The sequence below is a fragment of the Lemur catta genome, chromosome 1 (assembly GCF_020740605.2).
Source record: "Lemur catta isolate mLemCat1 chromosome 1, mLemCat1.pri, whole genome shotgun sequence".
NCBI lineage: Eukaryota > Metazoa > Chordata > Mammalia > Primates > Lemuridae > Lemur > Lemur catta.
This window is the reverse complement of record NC_059128.1, coordinates 58,723,937-58,746,059: the sequence shown is the minus strand read 5'-3', so window position 1 is coordinate 58,746,059 and position 22,123 is coordinate 58,723,937. Positions and strand designations below refer to the sequence as shown.

At 35.4% G+C, this 22,123-nt stretch overlaps 1 long non-coding RNA gene across 1 annotated transcript; it reads left to right on the top strand.

The window, feature by feature from the left end:
• The first annotated feature begins 4,092 nt into the window (after window positions 1-4,092).
• On the top strand, window positions 4,093-20,484 carry LOC123650321. Its single transcript, XR_006739320.1, has 3 exons — window positions 4,093-4,438; window positions 4,682-4,787; window positions 20,360-20,484. It is a non-coding gene; the product is annotated as an uncharacterized LOC123650321 (long non-coding RNA).
• Window positions 20,485-22,123: the final 1,639 nt, after the last annotated feature.

Genomic DNA, 22,123 nt, shown 5'->3' with positions numbered 1-22,123 from the left:
GTAATTTCTTTGTCTATTTTGACCTCAAACTTTAAATGAATTAATAATAAGAGAACTTGGTCATTGTCACTTTCCAAAGGCCTGAGATCTGCATGAGTGAAGATAACATGGAACCCCACAGATCAGAATGGAAAGAGTAGGTAAAATGATGTGCATATTTTGCTGTGGCCCTAAGATGTTAGAAACTGCACAGGGTTCCTGGGATTCCTCAGCATCTCTACTGGGGCTGAGAAACCCATTCTCCTCTAAAAGCTGAGGGGGAACTGTAAGGGTCCCGCTGCTGGGGAGCAGACATCGCAAGCTCTCTGGTCAGAGTTAGCAGCAAGTGTCTTCTGGGCACCTCAAGGCAGTGAGGTTTTTTCCCAGTGAGAAATCTAGCCGTCTTATACCCATTTCCCAGAATTCTAAGTAGACAGTTGTCCTGTCTTCCCTAGCCCCTGGCAAGGAGCTTACAGCTTGGGATGTGTTCACAGAGGCCATGTTTCCATGCCCCCCTAAGTTTTATAACCTCAATGCCAGAGAAATTCCTATTGAAAAGAATAACATTGAATAGAGCAAGTCTTCTATGTTAGTATCACATTCCAAAATTAGTAGTATGGCTTCTGAAATAATGAAATAAATTACCTTTAGTGCAGTACAATGTAGCATAAATAAAAATATAAGTTCCTTATTTAAGTCTCATTTGAACATTTTATGCTACTTACCTTAGAGATTGTCTCATTTCCTTGGCAACTAATGACAGGTAGGCAGAGATAAGCTGACTGTTGCAGAGCTGGACTTGTGGAAACCAAAGAAAAATTTAGTTTCTATTCTTTACTTCTGCAAGACAGTATATCATACTTTTTAAACATGTCAGATCTGGAACCAAGCTGCCTGAGTTAAATTCTGATTCTGCCATTACCAGCTATGAATCCTTAGACAAGTTGCTTAACTTCTTCAGGCCTCAGTTTCCTTCTCTGTAAAACAGAATATATATCTACTTCAAAGGATTACCATGAGGGTTAACTAAGATCATTCATGTTAAACATTTGATAAATTTTAGCTGCCATTATAATTAATTCCTTTTATCTACTTTGATAGTCCTCATCTGGCCTTTCAGACACCAGAATTATTTAGAATGATTATTATTCAGAATTATGTAGTCTACCAATTTACCTGTTAGGTACAAAATAGATATTTTACCAACAAAGTCCTGTATCTGGGTTTTCCTCAGAATTGATAGGATAGATATTCTTAGACCATAATTACCCAAAGTTGTTTAAGTGGGCCAGAGCCTCTAAGAAATTGGGTAATTAAATGCAAATTTTGCAGGCCAAGTTGCATTCCAGTGATTTCTGAAAGTCATGGTTATAAAGTCCATGGTGCACTGGGGCACGATTATTTCTTTGGCTTGGTAGAGAGAGCTCTATAGTTCTACCAACCCCTTTCAGGTTCTCAGAACTGTTTTCTTGCTTTAGAAGATATAGGCAAATGTGAAGGGAGAAGGTGCTTAAGCACCTAAACAGCCTGCTGCCTAGCCGGTCTTTGATGGCTTGCGGTTTGGTCCTGAAGTTTGTATTTTGGGTGGTACATAGATTAGAGGTTATTGGCTGAAATTTTTTTTAAGTAGAAAAAAAACAGTTACTTTGGCTTTTTAGGTCATAGCATTCAGGAATGTTATTAAAGATTAGTATAAAATATTTTAAGAATTATTTTCCTTAGAATTCTTGACCTAAAGAATTTTAACTTTTCAGCTTTTCATTTTAACTTCTCAGCTTACCTTACAAGTAAATAGACTGCAGCAATATTATACTCCTTACCTGCAGCAGAAAACATTTTATCATTCTTGGATGCTGCAAAATCATAAACTGAAGAAGTCAAAGTCAATTTATGAATTCTCCAAGATCTTGCTAAAGAAATAGCTAGAAAATACATAGAAAAAACATATTTATCCTTATGATACATACAAAATAATCTCAGTACACTCCTTAAGTGACTCTACCATGCTATATAGGCTATGCAAGTTTATGAAAGTGTTGAGTTTACTTAATAGGATGCTTTGGGGAATGTGGTATAATTGAAAGCTTTGGAGATAAAACTAGCATCAATTGAGTTGAAAAGTTCCTTTTTAAATAAGAGCTGTTAAATTATACTGCAAAATGTTGGAGGAAATATTATACACCATCTAAATGTGAAATTAATGTTTCCCTCAACATTGCTATAAATGGTGCATCTCAACTTAGTTCATAATTGAATGAATTGTTTCTTTTGTTTCTGGTGATTCAGATTTCCCATGTAATAATATATCTTTTCATTGTCTCTTTCTGCAACCAAATTCTGCTGCTGGATTATTGTGTTTGAACAAGCAAATTAGGGCCTCCTGGGAAGGTGTTAATAAGTCACAGAGCAAAGAGGAATATTTCAAGGGAGGTGAACAAATACACAATTTTCTGAAGGTGCAACAAGTTTGCTTCATGATTTTCCTTGTTGCATTAAAACTGCATAGCTCTTGCACCAGTAGCCTCCCTTTTCTTTTGTGACTTGTGACTTCATTTGTGTGACTCATTTCACTAAGCTTGTCTCCATGGACACTAACCATCCAATATGCCATTCTGTGGACATTTTTATCCAAGATATAAATCAGCAATTCTTAACCTGTATTTTTAATATCCAGGAGCATGTTAATGTAAATCAAGGGGTATCTTTAGTTTTTTAAAAACAAACTCAAAATAGCTTTGGATTTCAAGGTGCTATTAAAAATTAGAATGAATGATTATACAATAACACGATTTCTAAGATTTGAAATACTATATACCTGAAGCATTCTTAGTTACAGATGCTGACTGGTAAAATCAGTCACTAAGCAAACAACTGAATTGCCTTAATGATATAACTTAAGTTATACCTGCTTCCATCTTTGAATTTCCATTTCTTTCACCCAAACCCATGATATCTGGAGGTACTGTGTTGACATTACAAATTTGTAAAGAAACTAGACTCTGTGTCTTACATTTCACCATTGAAATGTTTAGGCTCTGTAGGTAATTATCATTTAAAAATTTGTCTTTCTTTAGCCAACTAAAATTATAGGTATGCGAATCTCTTCATTTTACATGTAAGGAAACAAAGGCCCACAAAATTTACAGGAATTAGTTGAGTTTTCCTAACTTGTTAGCAACAGAGTTTTACCTAGAATCCAGGCTTCTGCCCACCAGTGTTGTATTTTTTTCTGGCTACACAGACTATCTCACTGGCAAAGCTGCATATATCTCAGAATGAAGTGAGTTGAGAGAGGGGAATGATAAATTGAGAATCAGCAATTTTAGATAAGGTCTGTGACATTGTTGCTCAGAGTGCTATCTGATGATCATCTCTATTCATCACTTGGATGCCTATGAAAAAGGTAGATTCCTAGATTTTTTCCCCCAAACCCATTGAATCCCAATCTCCAGGAGTGGGACCCAGGAATATGCAACTTAAAAAAGCTCTCTAGGTAATTTTCATGTATGCTAAAGTTTGCATTCCAAAGGCCAGTGATATCCTACATGTTTCACTAGAATGATATTTAGTATGTTTTAAATGGATGTAATAACATAACATAGTCCCATTTGAGGAGTGTGTGATGCTTAGTAGTAGATTCTAAAGAGTAGAGTAGAGGAGACCTGTGGTAAAAGGGAAGGGCATTGAGTTTGGGTTCCAATCCTGACTCCACCACCTTGCGATGTGGGCCTCGGCAAGTTATTGCACTCTCTGAGCCTCCAATTTTTCTTCTTTTAAGTGACAATAACGCCACCCTTGTAGGACTGCTGAAAGATAATGGATGGAAAAATACATTTCAGGCACTGGGCCTGGCTTAGAGAAGGAATGCAACTATTAATTACTGTCTTTACCTAAGCTAATATAACTATTATTTTCCATGCCTCTTCCCTTACCTTGTAAAGTAGAAATACACTGAATTCTACATTGTTTCAGACCTAGGTACCATTTGTAGATTATTCCTGTCCTTTGCTCCTCCTCCTCCTCTCCTCTATGGCTTCCTGCCTAACTCCTGGCCATTTCACTGTTCATTAGTCACCTCCACCAGAAGGAAGAAAGGGAACATAGAAATGCAATTCAAAACCTCCATTTTCCTCATATGTTATTACTTTTAGTAAAAGGTTTGATTTAAGGGATAGAGTCTGAATCACTGGCCAAAATAACATTTTTGAGTTTTCTGAGAGATTAATCTACCTATTTTTTAGATAATTTCTGTTCCTGCTCTTATAATGAATAAGTGGTAGTCATCTGCTTGAAATGCCCTCATTTAAAAGAGTGATTTTAACCAACATTGCATGAGGAAATGATATTTCTAAATAAATCATTTTGAATCTTGTTTCCTTCCTTAATTTTTAGGGGCACTGAGAAGATTTGGCTAGATGAAACTCATTAAGATCCTACAGAGAAGGAGCCCGAGTATGAAGTAGGTCAAATGGAGTCTCTTTGGTCATGCCCTTCAGGCATTGCTGACATGGGTTTTTTGTTCAGCAGAGGTGGACTGTGTGTGGACGGATTCCTAGATTGCAGAGCTACTTGGTGTGGGCTCTAACCTAATGAAAAGGTGCCTGCACAGGACCCACAGTCAGAAGTCTTGGATTTTCATGTAAAACACCCTCAGTTCCTTCAGATCTTCAGATTTTTCCTCATGTAAACCTTTGTATCCCAGGTATTTGGCATTAGGCATCTGCTGGTTGGAAGGAAGGAGAGCTGCACTGCAACTGGGAGAATTGTGAGACTCCAGAGGCAGTAACAACCCAAGGGATCACACAAAGGTGAGTGTGGCAAGAGGGCAAATTTTTCTTAACCTTTTTAGTGTGTAGCCAGACTCTGGCAGGAGGGTGCAGGTTGGGGGTGGTGGCTGTCTGGAGCTCTGGTCTTTTCTCCTCCCCATTCTTCACCTGTTGCCAGTCCTGGGGCCTGACGGGGTGTCTGACACGGGCCCTCCGACAAACTGGTTGAGATGTGTGGCATGTCTAGTCCACTAGAATGGCAGCTTCATGAGGGCAGGTCTTTTTGTCTGTTTTATTCACTGCACCTGGGACTGGGTCTGGCATAGAGAAGACACTCAGTAAATATTTGTTGAATAAATGGATGAATTAAACCTCAGGATTAAAAGATGTTTGTTGAAAGAAAAGAAGAAGAGGGAAAAAAATAAAAGAGGGAACTCAAATCATGGAATGATAATTGGCTTGGTTGAGCCACTCTGATTATCTGAAGAGAATGCCCTTTTCACATAAAGGAAGGTACTTCTTTCATCAAAGGCATATATAGGAGTTTCCTGCTACTGCTAGACCCTCCAAATAAGGTCTCAGAGTCTATCCCTGATAGTATTAATGCTGGTGACTGGTTGGATTTGAAAATTAATGATAACAATAATAATGAAGAATAACAAATCAGCAACAGTAGCAACTAACATTTTATAGCACTTAAACTGTGTGGATTATCTTTTCCAATCCATTTGTAAAACTTAATGAATGATAATAAAAGTATCATGGCACTTTGCCACAGCAGTGTGAAGCTTGATATAATATTCTATCAAGGGCATTCAGTCAAAGAAATGTGATCTCACAAACAGGTCCTAAGGGCAGCAAGCTAGCGTGGTTTCCCTAAATAGACACCGTGCATATGTGTGTTCATGCACATACTTTGTGTGTGTGTGTGTGTGTGTGTGTGTGTGTGTGTGTGTGTATGTGCATATAAATGCACAAGGCCTATTCAAAATCATTTTGGTAATAACTTTGATTCTGGCAGTTGGGTTGCTAGATAAAGCTAAGGGAATTTTTGCCTTAATACCATATCCTTTTATTCACATCATAGTTTTCTGGGAAGTTTCCAAAACTACAAATGCAAATGATATATGCATCTCTAGAAATTGCCTTCTTAGGAGAATGGCAGTATGCCAACAAAGGGGAAGTATAGAGCATATTTTTAAAAAGTGCCCCAACTAGTCCTGCATTTTATAGGTCTGCTATGTGACTCTTATTTTATCATGTCTGTTTGCTGCTTTAACACTTTGGCTCTTGAAGGCACTTTATTTAAACTCAGTGAAGGCAAACCAGAATGAATGAAACCATTAAATTGTAGTGTTCTTGAACATGTCCTCTGTAGAAGGCTATGGACTTTAGAGGAAGACAGACTTGGGTAGTTTGGATTCCAGCTCTGCTAGTGATCACATGTGTGACCTTAGATAACGCTGTTAACAATCAGATTCCTCCTTTGCAAAATAGAGAAAGAAATAACTTATCGGGATTGTTGTGAGGATCAACTGAAATAATACATATAAAAATGCTTAGCACAATAACACGGCACGTATAAGGTGTCAACATAAGTACATCCCTCATTACCTGGTCTTATTTACTCACTCAGCATCCTGCACAGTACAGGCTATCTGAATACATTGACATCCTCAGAACTTGAATCTAGGGGAGGTCCCTTCTTTCTCTTGTAGACTACTGCAGCTACAGGTAGACTTGTAAGCCAGTCTGCTCTCTACCTTGCCTCAAGCATTATCTTACACATACACACACACTTTTATTCTATTCTCCTCTTAGTTTTCTGCAGCCTGTAAGATAAAGCCTAAGCTCCTTATTGAAGCATGCAAATCTTCCTCATCTACTTTAGGTCTGTTGATTTCTTGCTGATCCTGAACAGTTTCTTCAACCTTGCCCCTCCCTTTTATACTTCTGTGCCATTGCATGTATTTTTTTGTCACCCTGGAATACTCTCTACTTTTCTCCAACCATTGAATATCTACTATTTCTTCTTTCAAGGTAAAGCTCAAATGTAATCTCCTCTATAAAACATCACCGGACTGCCTGAAGCCAAGTCAATCACTCCCCTTTAGGCCTTTCTGGCTTTTTGTTTATATCTCTCTTACAGCAACATCCTGTGGTAATTAAAATACAAACACACCTAGCAATGGCACCTTCTGGATGTGTGACCTTGGGCCAGTACTTAACCTCTATTAGTCTTACTGCCTTTGTTTATAAGATGGAGACAATATTAGTTCCTATCTGACAGAGTTGTTTTAAGTACTAAATGAGATAATCCTGTGGTGACTGCTTAATAGTACTTCACTATAATATAATAATCTCTTTATAGGTCTATCTTTGTTAGACTGTGAGCTACTTCATTTTTGTATACACAGTATCTAGTACAAAGCCCAGAACACAGTAGGTATTTAATGTTTGTTGGAAGGAAGGAAGGAAGCAGGTAAGGTATTATACCTTTCATCTATATTAACAAAGAAAAAAGAAAATGTTAAACTGGGTAATATTTATGAGGAAGGCTCATTAAATGTTCTTGCTTTCACCTTTTAGTTAATACTCTTAGATCTGCAGTTTTATCAGCTATGAAATACCAGCCCCCCTCCCAAAAAAGCTTATAAGTTATAATATGTTAAAAAATTGCAGGGTTGTAAGGCCTCTGGATACTACTTGGTTATAGAAACTATACCAATACTGCCCCCAAAAAGGGAAGAAAAATTACTTCCTAGTTTAAGGATGCATGTAAACTGTGAAACTAAAGAATTCTTGTTAAATAGAGATCAGATAAGCTATTTAACTAGCATTTCTAGAATCCTCCATATTCTGTATACAGTGCCAATGCTTTTGTTTTCAGGAAAATTCAGTTACCCAATTGTCAATTCATTTCTATTCTGAATTGATTGTTAATAATAAAATGATACTGTTGTCTTCTTATACTTGAAATTCAAAACTTAATTATTAAAAACAAACACTGTTTCATTGTCATGAACTACAGCAGCTCCTTTCTTTCTGTTTGTCTAAAAGTGAGCTTTGGCAGTGGGTAGCAAGATTCCGGGGTTCTAGTTTAGGAGCAAGTATTAACAAGTCAATTAATCCAGCCAAGTTTATAATTTCCATCCTAATGGCATTGCTGATTATTTCTTAGATACTTTGAAATTTTTTTAACACTTGAATTTTTTTTTGCAATTCAAATTCTTCATTTGCAAAAAGAAGGTAAAAATACCTATGTGAAGATATGAAGGTTAAATGAATAATGTCTGTGAAACATCTAACAACATGGTGCTTGGAGGGTAGTTAATGTTAATGCTCAATAAATGTTATTCTCTTTCTCATCAGGATTTTGTTTATGACACCATGTTTTATTCAGATTCACCTGTTTACAAATGGGTCTACCCCACCACCATGTGAACTCATCCAAGGCAGGGATTATGTCATACTTGTCTTTAGATTCCTGGCATCCAGCACACTTATGTTTGACACATGGAAGGTGTTTAATACATATTTATGGAAGGCAGGCAGGCAGGCAGACAGAAAGGATAGGAGGAAAAAAGGAAAGAAATAAGGTGGGAGAGAGAAAGGAAAGGAGGGAATTAAGTACTAGATAAAGTTGAGTACCATGGAACAAAAATTATAATATAGGTTATTACATTTTAATCATTTATGTTTTATCATATTAATTATAACAATTCTAAGAAATTACTGGCATTATAAAATAGATAATTAAATTCTCCTTCATAGTTTTGAATGAAAAAAACCCTGATATATACACAAGCATTACTGAATGAAAATCACTTGTCAAAAATATAACAAATGTGAGATGGGGCTATGATTTTGATGTTTTGTGTCATTTATGTCAGCAAAATGAGAGGAGTGTCACCATGTTTCAGGGCTCTTATATGGTACTTAGAAAACTGCAGTATGCAATCTACTTGTTCTGTGACATAGTCAAGGTGATTTATCACAGGTGAAATGCATGTGTTTTATGCCTTTTTAGTGATATGCTTGACACACATTACAAAATGGTACAATCTGTATGGTATAAAGTTGCAATGCATACCAATCAAAGATGTTACAAATTTGGGTTACATAATTCAGTGTTTGAAAATGCCCTATCTGATGTCAAGAAAAGAACAAAAAGCTGATACCAAGACAGTTTTTAGCTTTTTCAAATAGAATTCTAGTACCCCTTCCAGAAGGTGTGCTATGGATCCTAACTTTCTTTATTTTAGGCTTTTTGTTGCTATTGTTCTTTTCTCTTGGTTAACAATTGATGCATACTGGCTTTGTTTTTTTTTACTTTAAAAAAGTTTTAATCATAAACACTTAAACGGCATAAAAGCATAAGAAGTAAAAAATTCCTTTTCACCATTTCCTTACCCCATTTCCGTTGTACTCCATCCACTTTCCTCCATAGGTTTGCATCCTTCCAAACCTTTTCCCAAGCAATATGCTTTTTTTACTTAATATGTCTTGGAGATCTTTTGAAGTTATATAAATAGACCTCATTCATTTTAATAGTTGCATAGTATTCCATACCAGTTCTAACATAATCTATTTAACCATCCTGCTTTTAAGTAAATAAATTTGTTTTCCCTTTTTTTTTTTTTTTTTGCTAGTATAAACAGTACAACAATGGATGTTCTTGTCTGTTTACCTTTCTACAGGATAGAGTCCTAGAAGTGGAATTGCTGTGTTAAAGGACATACCATTTTTTGAGTACCTCTTAAAATAATCAATTGCAACACTTATTAATAATAGCCCTTTGTTTTGTTATTCTTCTCTATTTTATATGAGGTTGGAATTCTGCTCTGGTTTAATGGATCCTTGAAATACTTTGAGATGTCATCAAAAAGAAGCTTTAGCTTCTCAAACGGAAGGGGGACAAAGGAAAGATTGTGTACTTTTGTTAATTTAATCACGAAGTTCTAATGATGTCTTATTGTTTGGGTTTTTATAATAACAAGATTTGTTTTAAAGTTCAGTTCAGTTTAAGTTTTATATTTATTCTATTTTGTACCATATCCAAGGAGAGTTTAACTCTTTAAATGGAGTAGTCCCTTAAAAAAATTATTCCACAGCGTGGATTTCAAGGCACAGTCAAAAATGGAATGAAGTACTTCTGAGTAGATTAGATAATTGTAATCCAGTTCTACTGAAGCTCCACAAAATGATTGCTACTAAATTTAATGTACATTTTCTGTTTTTTTTTTAAACAAATGCTCCCATTATTTCCTTTCTATTAGAGAAAGTGAGGCATTTAAGAATTCTGAATTTTTAAGCATTGAAAAATGAGGGCTTTAGGCTACAACTATATGTGTCACGTTTTGAATTATGTTTTTAAAAGGGCATGGAGATTTCTAAGAATGGGGATATATCACAACTTCTCACGTGGGAAATTATAAGTAATGTTCAAAGAGGATTGAGGAACCAGGGCCACAGAGTTTTGCAAAAATATTGGATGGTGGCTTAAATTATGGGCCACTGGGCCATGGCTCCTGGACTTCTGTATTTTCCCTGCACCTTCTTCCCCTACCTATCCGATCTGCTATGATCACAAATGAGAGTTGACCCTCTTTATCACCTTTATTGTTAAGTCTATACTACAGCCTCAAAAACCAGAAAATTTTAAAGTGGAAAAGGGGTCCTTGGGGACTATTGTCTCCTTTCTCTGGCCTGAAGCAACAAAACTATGAGCTGCAATCTAGTGTAATCACAGTTCATCTGTCTTTCCAGATGATTCCTACGGAGTTTCTTTCTTTTACCTTTTTTTCCATTTAAAAAAACAATGGATAATGAGAACAGAATGAAATTAACTCAAATCAAAACTTAAAACTACCCCTTTCCACACCTCTGCACAAGTACCTATTCCTTGACCCTTTCCTTCTCTGTTCATGACAGCTCTTCTATTCCTTCAGACTCCAGTTAGTCATCACCTCCTGAAAGAACCCTTCCTCAGTACAGCTTCATTCCCCATGGAAAGTGTTCAGTCATGATGGTCACTACAGTTTGATATTGTTCTTCTTCCTGTTTGTCTCTCACATTAAACAATGAGGACAGGGATTTGTCTGTATCTTCTTATCTCCAGCACCAAGCACAACATCCAGCATTCATAAAATGTTGGTCAAATGAATGGCCAATTGGCTGACTAAGCCAATTGGACAAACAATTAATTCATAGATGTCATAAGTGTATTTCAATCTAGAGGGAGAAGGATGGTTTAGAGGTCACTGTCTACTTTCTGAGTCCATACTAAAGCTACAGTTATTTTACTTATACTTCTTAAAGTCTTTATGTAGGAAGAATAACCATTACTTTGGAAAATGCCTACTGCATGATTTAGTGGTTGTTGATGTGCCAAAAGGCATCATAACAGCAACTGTCCATCCATCATTTGGTAATTCACTGGATTCTCACTCAGCCCACAGAAGTGATTCCAGAGGTTTGCTCCAGGGTCCTCTGATCAATTAGACTGGGGCAAACTGATATATAAGAATTTGAATTTTTCTAGGGCATTTGTACCAAGAAGCATTCCAAAATTTGTATGTGATTGTGTTTAGGTTCAATTACCCTTTTATTTGCTAGGATGAGTATAAGCATGATAAGACCAGTGTCAGACTAAATATGCTGTGAAAATTGCTAAACAGTGGCATTTGGAAAACATAGCTAAGTGTATGTGCTTTTATAAAAGTGATTAAACTGAAACATGATTAGCAAAAATTTAAGGTTCAAGATTAGCATAGAAATTAATTTCTGAACAAGCAGGTTGTCTTGTTTCATTTAATTGCTTCCTGTGTGATTATATAAAGCTGAAATTAATTTCTGAACCTTTTTCTTTTAGCTTTGAAAACTATAGTTGTGCTTCTCAACTTATTTGTGTCTATGTCTAGAATCCCATTTGGTGTCCTCTTGATCATGCAGTGGCCAATAAGGGCCCTTGTGAGCTTCTGACCCTAATTATCTCATGCAGCACTTTCTAGTTTGTATCAGAACCATCCCCTACTCAGTATATTTTTGAAGATCCTCCTCTACTGACTCCGCCAGGCAATCCTGGGAAAGCTTCCTGAAGAGACTGCTTAGCAGCCTTGAATCTGCAAGTGCTTAATCAGTATGCAAAGCCTGCTCCTCTGGTTTGGAGAGTCAGTTTCCATAAATGCATCTATTTCCACACAGCAGAGTAACTGTGAAGGGGGCTAACCCCTTAGAGGGGCCTAAAGTGGGGTCTAGTCTTCCTATTTCACTCAGGAATGAGACAGACAAAATAAGAAGGAAAGGCTGAGATGACAGAAGTCTCAATGCTGTACTCTTGAGTCTGTGGAAGTTTTCTGAGTTTAAATTCCTCATGTCCTGGGTTCTATTTTTCTCCCTTCCACTGCCAGCTAACCCCCTGGACCTTTATTATGCTTATCTTATCTTGACATGACTCCTTAGATTCTTAATGTAATTTTTTATACCTACATGAAATGTTAATATACTAAGCCCTTGTTAAACTGGTACTGGTTTATTCTGAACAATAGTTTTATCTCCAAACTGAAAGCTACTCTTCTTCCTGGTACATTGGGTGGTCGGTTGGTCTTAAAACATTGGGCATCGCAAATTTCTTGGCTGTCTCTTCATTTCTAGACTCCCAGTATTTTAAAACAAAAATGTTTTCGTATGATTAGGCTTTACAATAGTGGTATAGTTAAGAATAAAAGCTATTCCTATGGCCTCCTAAAATATCCAGTGAGAGTTCAAAATGATCAAGAAAAGGAAGAGATATGTACAGGGCATTTAGATATTAATATGTGTGTTTATGTATAAAATTTTAGTTTTAGGAAAAACATGGTCAGAAGAGTAAAATAAATACTAATGATAACTCTAAAATCATATTACTGAAGAAAAGTAAACATAACAAATAGGTCATTAAATATTAAAATTAAAATGTGATTTAATATTTTGAATTAAAGAATATAATAATTTATTGAAATTTCTAAGAACAGCACTTATTAGAATTTTACTGACTCGTTTGCTCTCAAAATTTTCTTGCAAATTCAATTTACATAAAGAAGGTATAGTTCAACTTCAACATTTAAAAAACATACACAAACTCTGATATAGCAGCATTACAATCTTTTATTCAATTATAATCAAATAGCATAAACTAGAAAAATACTGAGTTAACTGTCATCGGTAATTAGGAAAATGATAATTTCAGAGAAGAAAATCACCTACAGTTATTATTTCAATAACTTACTCATTACTATGAAGAGAACATAAACAGCTTCTTTTGGCATTCTTTGCAGAAATCATCTCCTAATGAGAATGCTGTTCTGATCTCTGTCACTGACTTACTATGTGATGCTTTGGACAGACTTCAATGTTTCCATCTATGATACAAGGATAAAAATGTTGAAACTTAATTTTTAAGATATATTGACTGTTATGGTCTGAATATTTGTGTCCTACCAAAATTCATATGTTGAAACCTAATCCCCAATATGATAAAATTAAGAATTGGGTCTTTTTGGAGGTGATTAGATTATAAGGGTGGAACTGTCATGAATAGGATTAATTCTCTTATAAAAGAGGCCCAAGGGAGCTTGTTTTCATCTTCCACCATGTGAGGACACAGTAAGAAAGCACCATCTATGAGCAATAAGCCCTCACCAGACACCGAATCTTCCAACGCCTTCATCTTGGACTTTCCAGCCTCAAGAACTGTGCGAAGGCCAGGTGCGGTGGCTCACACCTGTAATCCTAGCACTCTGTGAGGACAAGGCAGGAGAATTGCTTGAGCTCAGGAGTTGGAGATCAGCCAGAGCAAGAGCGAGACCTCGTTTCTACTAAAAATAGAAAAATTAGCTGGGCGTTGTGGTGCATGGAAAGGCTGAGGCAGGAGGATTGCTTGAGCCCAGGAATTGGAGGTTGTAGTGAGCTAGGCTGATGTTACTGCACTCTACCCTGGCAACAGAGTGAGACTCTGTCTCAAAGGAAACAAAAAAAAGATCTGTGGGCAATACAATTCTTGTGTTTATAAATTACCCAGTCTATGATATTTTTGTTATAGCAGCCCAAATGGACTGAGACATTGACTAAATGAAATATAAAAGATAAAGCATTATTTAAGAATAGTCATACTGAATATTTGTAATGGGTTCACTAAACATAAATATATAGGGATAGTGATAAATTTTTTTATAAGAACAACTTCCCTAGCATGAAAAACATAGTAATATTGACATTTACATCCACATATGGCATTTAAATCCAGTTGTGTATGGTTGCTAAATAAAGGACATGATATAATCAAAGAACTTTTAGAGCTCAAGGGATTCTACCTCCTTATTCTATAGATGAGAAAATTAAGGTTCGGAAAGAGAGAAGATATTTTCTTATGTGTTCAAGGAGTTACTACAAAGCCAGGTCTCCTCAGTCCGGTTGTTATTTCCAACCTGTTGGTCCAGATCCCTGAGAAGGCTGACTTTTGCTAGGAACCCTTAAATATTCATACCACGCATTGTCTGGAGACTTAACATATAGTGCCCTATAGGTTCTATTTTTCAAATGTACATAAATGCCACTGGGATTAACAAAATGCACTCATTTTAAAATGGTAAGAAATTCATGGGTTTTTAAAATCATTTTGTATTTGTCCCATATTTTGTCAAGATACAAAATATCACGTGGAAACTTGAAATTTCTTGAAGTGAATATGAAAAGTTTGGGAACCATGGCATAATATCCCTTCTTCTATTTATTAAAACTTTGGATGATTCAAAATGTCACACATATTAGAAAGGGATAATGATTTAATCCATCATTATTCTTATTTATAATAATAACTATTATTATTATTAACTATGGGAACAGAGGACCAGTAGTACTGGTCTGAGACCAGCACTCAGTCTGAGACCGAGGACTCAGACAAGTAATCTGATGAAGAAACACTATAATACGATAATCACATTGATATTAGTATGTACAATGTGCCACTGGAGCACTACTTACTGTGAGCTCATACCAAGTGAAAGGTAATCTCTTTGTTTTATAGGCATGTTAAGATACATATTTTAATGGCACTTTTCACTTGACAAGAGAAGTATCATAGGCACATACACCTTTTATCCTGACTTACCAGTACCACACCTGACTCTCTCTAGTTTTTAAACACCTCCAGAGAAGCCTGCAAAACCCTATAGAATTTAATATTTACACTCAGTGCTGTCAGGACATTCTTCCTTCTTTTTAACTTTATGGTTGTGTAACCTCACTTCCTTTTGTTCATTCTTCACATTCTTCACAAAGAAAAGGAAAGAGTAAAAGAGAAAATAAAGAGATATATGTGGTAGGCAGTTTAGTTGCTTCTAGACAATTTATATGCTTAAAAATAGTTTTCCTTTTCTCAAGCAAAGAAATCCAAGTTACTTCAGCTTTTACGGAGCATATTTCCCATAAATTAGTGTACTCAGAAGTATTGGTATTAAGTTGTGCTCAGTGAAGAGACAGTGAGCTGCATATATCACTAAAACAAAACATTCTGCCATGAGTCTGCACAAAGGCAGGTTCGAAAAAACGTGCCAAGGTTTTCCAAGATGAAACAAAGACCCAGGATAAAATCCTTATTACCATTCAACAAACCAACTGGACATTCACAATCAGAATGTTCTAAGTGTCTCCTCTGCTGTTATATTCTGTGGGTTCCATGCTTACCTTGATGTATGTGCATCATTCCCATTAACTTTCATCAGTTTTACATGCACATCAAAAGAGACTGACCCCTGTATGTAAGGACCTGCCATTAACTGTATTTCTCAGGAAACAAAATGCCACAGGAATAACATTACATGAAAATATAGCCAAGGTCTTCCTTAGGGCCTTCTCTCCATAGCAGAATCTGTCCCTCAGTTTCCTTTGGCATTTAAAGTACTTGGAAGTCCACATAAATTTTTGCGTTTAGAAGAAATACTAAGACTTTTAGGCTAAAAATTTGGCAACCCAGAAAAGTCTAGTTATTGTTTAAACAGTTCAAGAAATAGTGCACATTACTAAAGAATTATGAATATTATTTCTATTGGACGACTAATACGTGTACAAATGTTGACATTTTTAATTCTGGAATTTTCTAAATTCATTTAAAAGGGTTGATGTTTTATGTGTTTATGATTTTTATTTTTTATATTACTGTTATAGATGATCCTTCTGCTGCTACTGTACTATTAATACCACCAGGAGGACTTATTGTGTAAGAAATCTGTGTTTTGCTTTTCTTAAAACACCTCCTTTTATCACCTTTCTTGGAATGTTCTGCTAAACGTTTAGTTACATTGAAGGAATTGGAAACAGTATATGAAGAAGGGATGGCTTTTATGAAATGGAATTTGTGGAATGCCCTTATATTGGATGTGTTGCAGACATCCAAATTCCACAGAAACCCAAATAAAAACAGTTATATGCCAGTTAAAACAAGACTTCACTCAGTCTCAGAATGGCCTCTATGTCATTTGGTGGCATGCGGCTAACCTAAAGACTGCAAAAAATAAAACCACGAGACTACAAATCTGACAGTAGAAGAGAATAACAACAGAGTTGATTCAAAGTGCCTGTAAACATTCACAATGTGAGTTTTGAAAACACCCTAATCATATAAGTGATTTGGGCAAGTTAGTTGGTCAGTTTGATAAAGGTGAAATTATTGCCCATTCAAATTTGTCACTCACAAAAAGACTCTATCATCCATCATCTATCTATATCTACTTATCTATCTATCTACCTATCTTTTCAAATCATGCTTGTAATGTTTAAAACCAGAAATTGTAAATGATGAAGCTATTACAGTGTAACAGAAATTGAAAAACTTATTTGCTCTTCACTAAAAGATGTAATCTATGGGCCTACTTCTCAGTTAAGCTCCAATCCTAGGACATGAAGATGAGCTTGTTGCAGGTAGAAATCATGCCTTTCATGTTTATATATCTAGCTTGAGCAGTCTTTGGCACATAGTGGGTGCAAACTAATAATTGTTAAATGAGAGATTGTTTTAAAGCAGTACTCCAAACAGAAAGTCTAAGATTTAAAACTCATGTTTATTATATTCTACCAATTACTGTAATGTTAAGGAATGTTTTCAATGAGAAGATATATTAGCAAGTGCATCATTAAAAAAATCCTCTTTTTTAAGTTCTAAGAAAATATGAAGATATATAAGAAAACATAAAAATGTAAGATGATATGTAAGAAAGTATATAAGATGAATATATTTTTTAGAAAATTACCCAGAGAGAGCCACTATTAATATTTTGATATATTTCCTTCCAGGCTATTAAACTACTCATTTGCTTTTTATATTTGTACAAATTTGGGATCATATTGAATTTCCAGAACATATTAAGCCCCAAGTAGATCTCATGTATTAATATAAAATAACCCAGAATAAACTAAAAATGATTACCCTATAATCAGCTTATACATATCACTTTTAAACAATGAGTTCTCAACAAAATTAAACTAAAAACTAAAACAAAATATGATGTAGATCAAATTAATAGAACTAGGAGGACTCAGGAGAGTGTCTGGATCTTAGACTGTCAGCATTCCTAAAGTGTCTCTACTCTGTATGAAGACTCCATTTTCAAAGGAGGACATTTCCTTTATTAACTTAAACAGAGTATTTATTCTCTATGTCTTAGGAGAGTTTTATAGGCAAGAGTTCTCTCTAAGCTACAGGTGTACATAATGGCATCTGGCCAGAAAATACCTTTGCAGAGACCTATTATTGTAATGATTTAGCTAAAAATACTTATCGGAATGATGTGCTGTGGCCGTCAATTACACTGCGTTAACTGATGAGATGATTGAGGAGATGAGTTTTACCCTCAGGTAAATGCAAAGAATTGTCAGCAGCCTGCTCCATTACAAGGCAAACATACAGAACACTGTCAAAGCCAGAACTCTTTTATTAGAATTAGAATGACACTTGGGATGCTTACCACAGTAACTTGAACCCGCAGGCCACACTGAGGATGTACACATAGTAAATCAGAAGTGAGTATCCAAACTGCAGTAACCTCTTTTCTTTCTAATCCCTAAATCACTGTGGCACATGATTTCTTTGGGGCCAAGAAGTTGCCTTGCACTACAAAATATTAAAAGGCATGGCAGTATTTTGAGGTATCAAATGAAAAGATCACTTTGAACTACTCTAAAATTGTACTCCCTTGGCTTAAAAGAGTTAACTCACTTTCAAAGACACTTAATAACTGAAAATGAATTAGGCACCAAGGAGAAGGTTAGTTGTAGTTACTCACTTTCAATTGATATGCCTCAAAAGTCCTGCGAAATGCTCACATTATTAAGAGGGAGAGCCCAGTTGTAAGTGGATTAGGTAGCATATTGCTCGCTGCTTAATAGTCCTTCACCCAGATTTTCTGATAGAATGAATGTTCTGTTTCTACAAAGTCAAAAAGGATAACTGACATGAAGCTATCCTTCTTGTACAAGGAGGAATAGGGAAAGTCTAAACAACCATGTATTGCCAGTGAAGTAGAATGGCTGTAAAAGAATGCCCTAAAAGAGAGAGTATTTTATTCAATGACATTGTATCTTTGACAACTTTTTGCAAATTGGGAAAAAGAAGTACTGCTAACATGCAAGGAAATGGGGAAGTGTTGTAAGGAAAATATTAATATAAAATCATCATTGCATTAAGAAAACATTTTAAGAATTTGTTTTGAAAGTTCAATCAAAGAATTTAAGATCCAATTGATTAACTCAGTTATAAGACTAACAACCCAATTTAAAAATGAGCAAAAGATTTGAATAGATACATTATCCAAGAAGAGATATTTAATACCAATGGCTAATAAGCACATAAAAAGATGCTGAACATCATTCATCATATAACAAAATGTGAATTCAAGCTACAATGAGATACCACTTCATACCCAGTAGAATGGCTATTATAAAAAAGACAGACAATAATAAGTGTTCATCAAATTGTAGACAAACATGAAACTTCATACATTATTGGTAGGAATATAAAATGATTTGGCCACTTTGAAAAATGTTTGGCATTTTCTTATACAGTTAAACATAAATTTACCATCTGACCCATCAGTTCTACCCGTAAGTATCTACCCAAGAGAAATGAAAACATATGTCCATACAAACATTTGTATGTGGTTGTTCATAGCAACATTATCCATAATAGCCAAAAGTGGAAACAATCTAATACTAATTAATGGGTGAATAGACAAAATGTATATCCATGCAATGGAATACTATTGAGCAATGAAAAGAAAGGAACTAGTGAAGCATGCCAAAATATGTATGAATTTCAAAAATATTATGCTAAGAAGCCAGATCCATAAGATCATATATTATATTATTTCATTTATATGAAATATCCAGAAGAGGCAAATCTCGAAGGACAGAAAGTAGATTAATGATTGTCTAGGACTAAAGATGAAAATGGCATTGGTTATAAATGGGCACAAGGGACAAAAATATGGCCTGAATAGATTTCTAAGCAGTGTTATGGGGACCCAGGATGGGCTGCTGGATGCTCTGGATTGTACTGCTTGGGGACAAAGTGATGAACAAATTTTGAGAGTCTAAAAAACTATGGGCTTAGAAAGTACAAGGCAACCTTTTGGAAAAGAAGGTACAGAGTAGGTGACCTTATAACTTAGATGGAACATGCTTGTTCTGGGAAATCTGGAGATTCAAAGCTAATGAAATAGATTTTAGGAATGGGGTTTGGTTGAATATAAATTTACTTGGTTTCATCTGGATGAAGTGTTTGTTTTTGTTTTTTATCTTTGTGGGGAGGGATGGAGTAAAGGGCCCCAGACAAGATTGAAAGAGAAGCTAAGAGCAACAGCTTTGTCTTAGATATGGTGGTGGGTGTAAGTGGGTGTTAAATTAAGTGTGAACGAGGAAGAAGTGAAACCTGGTCTGCAGGCTAATCTTGCAAAATTAACTTCAAACTAAACAATGTTAGAGTGGCAAAGAGATCATCCTATGGGTGGTCTTTTTACTACAGGCTAATTTGTACATGATAATTCCTTTACATGGTAGTAAGACTAATTTTACGTTTAAACTTGTATTGACTGTGCTGTGCTGAGGAAGATATAGTGGAGGAGGAGCTGTCCAAGAGAAATGCCCCAACTTGGAAAAGCAGCCCTCAGTTACCTGGTGTGGTGGAATCCAAAGGTAACCCAAGTGTCAGCAAATACAGATGGGAAACTACCACATTTTATCGTAAACCTTGTGGTCCAAAAGGGAAAGACCAGAGCACGTGGACAGATCAGCTCAGCTTTATCAGTATTAGAGAAAACTATCTATTGTCTATACCTAATAGCTTCTGAACACAGAGTGATAGTATAGAAACAGAATTTTAAAAATACACTCTGTTCCTTGAGACCATCTACAATGTAGGCAATGCTATTGATTGGCACATTTACATAATTAAAAATAAAAGGAGAGTCATCAAATATAATAAAATGTATGTCCTTTGCTCGATATGTTTTTGCCTGAATGAACTTATAAAAAAGTCATTAAAGACAATACAATCTAATGGTGGCGATGATATGTTTGCCTAGATAATTTCGTTCCATTACATCAGAGATTGCTGCAAACGGAACCAGGCAATGCCCAATGTGTCCTGCAAGAGGCCCAAGAGAGAAGGAAAAGAAGATGGAGAATCAAAAAGAAAAAGAAAGGAAGAACGAAGAAACACCTAAAGTAGGGATAAGAGGGGAAAAAAAAGAAAAGGAAAGAGTAAAAGAGAAAATAAAGAGATATATGTGGTAGGCAGTTTAGTTGCTTCTAGACAATTTACCTTATCTTGCTTTACATACTGTCTCTGTCTTTCAAAATTTTCAACCGCATTATAATTCAATTTTTTTTTTTTTTTTGAGACAGAGTATCACTCTGTTGCCCTGGCTAGAGTGCCATGGCATCAGCCTGGCTCACAGCAACCTCAAACTCCTGAGTTCCAGTAATCCTCCTGACTCAGCCTCCTGAGTAACTGGGACTACAGGCATGTGCCACCATGCCCGGCTACTTTTTTCTATATATTTTTAGTTGTCCAGCTAATTACTTTCTATTTTTAATAGAGACAGGGTCTCACTCTTGCTCAGGCTGGTCTCGAACTCCTGAGGTCAAACAATCCTCCCGCCTCGGCCTCCCAAAGTGCTAGGATGACAGGCATGAGCCACTGCGCCTGGCCAATTCAAATTTTTATTGTATAAGAAATAATATGCTCATTGTAGAAAATCAGAAAATATAGAAAGTCAAATAGAAGAAAGTAAACATTAGCTATAATCCCACCATCTAGATTAAATCTCTATTTACATGTTGGGCAATAATATAGTCATCTTGTTTTCAGACATTTATTTTCTTTTTACAAAAATCATACTGCCGTTGCTGTTTGCTACCCTTGTAGTACATAAAAGAAAAAAAATCATACTTCCTTTATCACTCTGTAGCCTGACTTTTTTCCACATAAAATATTATGGTTATTTTTCCACCTCAATAAATATATGCTTCTAAAATATCATTTTAAATAATTGCCTCCAAATCTTCTGTAATCATATATTTTCTCCCAATTATTTTTAAAATTCTTATATGATTTGAGGTGTTATTATTATTTTTGGTGCTCTCCTTTGATTTTTGTATGTTTTCATTAGTATGAAGTTTCAGTTTTTTAAAAAATATAATTACAGCCTTATTTTTGGTGTAATTACTTTTAATTTTTTTATAATCTTTTATTTTGATAAAAAGTACAAAAAGAAGATAGAGGATACAGACTATAGTAAATGGCTCTCTCATCTATAAGTAAGTAATTTTATTCATGTCCATTTTATTGTTTATTCATTGTTTGCTCTGTCAACAACTAAAGATATGATAGTCTTACAACTATTCTGTTTATGTCCATTTCTGTCTGTTTTTCTAACAGTATCTTTTCTATATGTTAAAGGCACATCACATGGTTAATGAGTGAAAGTAATAACTATAGCACTGTTATGGATAATCTTCTACATTAAAAAGCAGAGATCATAATAAATAAATAAATAAATAATTGCCTCTGTTTAAATTTAATTTTATAATTTGATTTATAGGATGCATAGAGCTCTTTATCAATTTTTGCCACATCACTTTTACTTTATCATGTTTGTAAAATCTGAGAATTCCTAATGTAAATACTTCTGTATTGACAAAAATAAAAAATAGTTACTTAATGTCTATTCCTATAAGAACTAGACTGAGAAACAAATGAAGTATGTGGTATGGCCCTGCCCTGGACAGTGCTGAAGAGGGGTGTGAAGTCTAATTGGGGAAAGAGGATTAGTATTATTATTCCT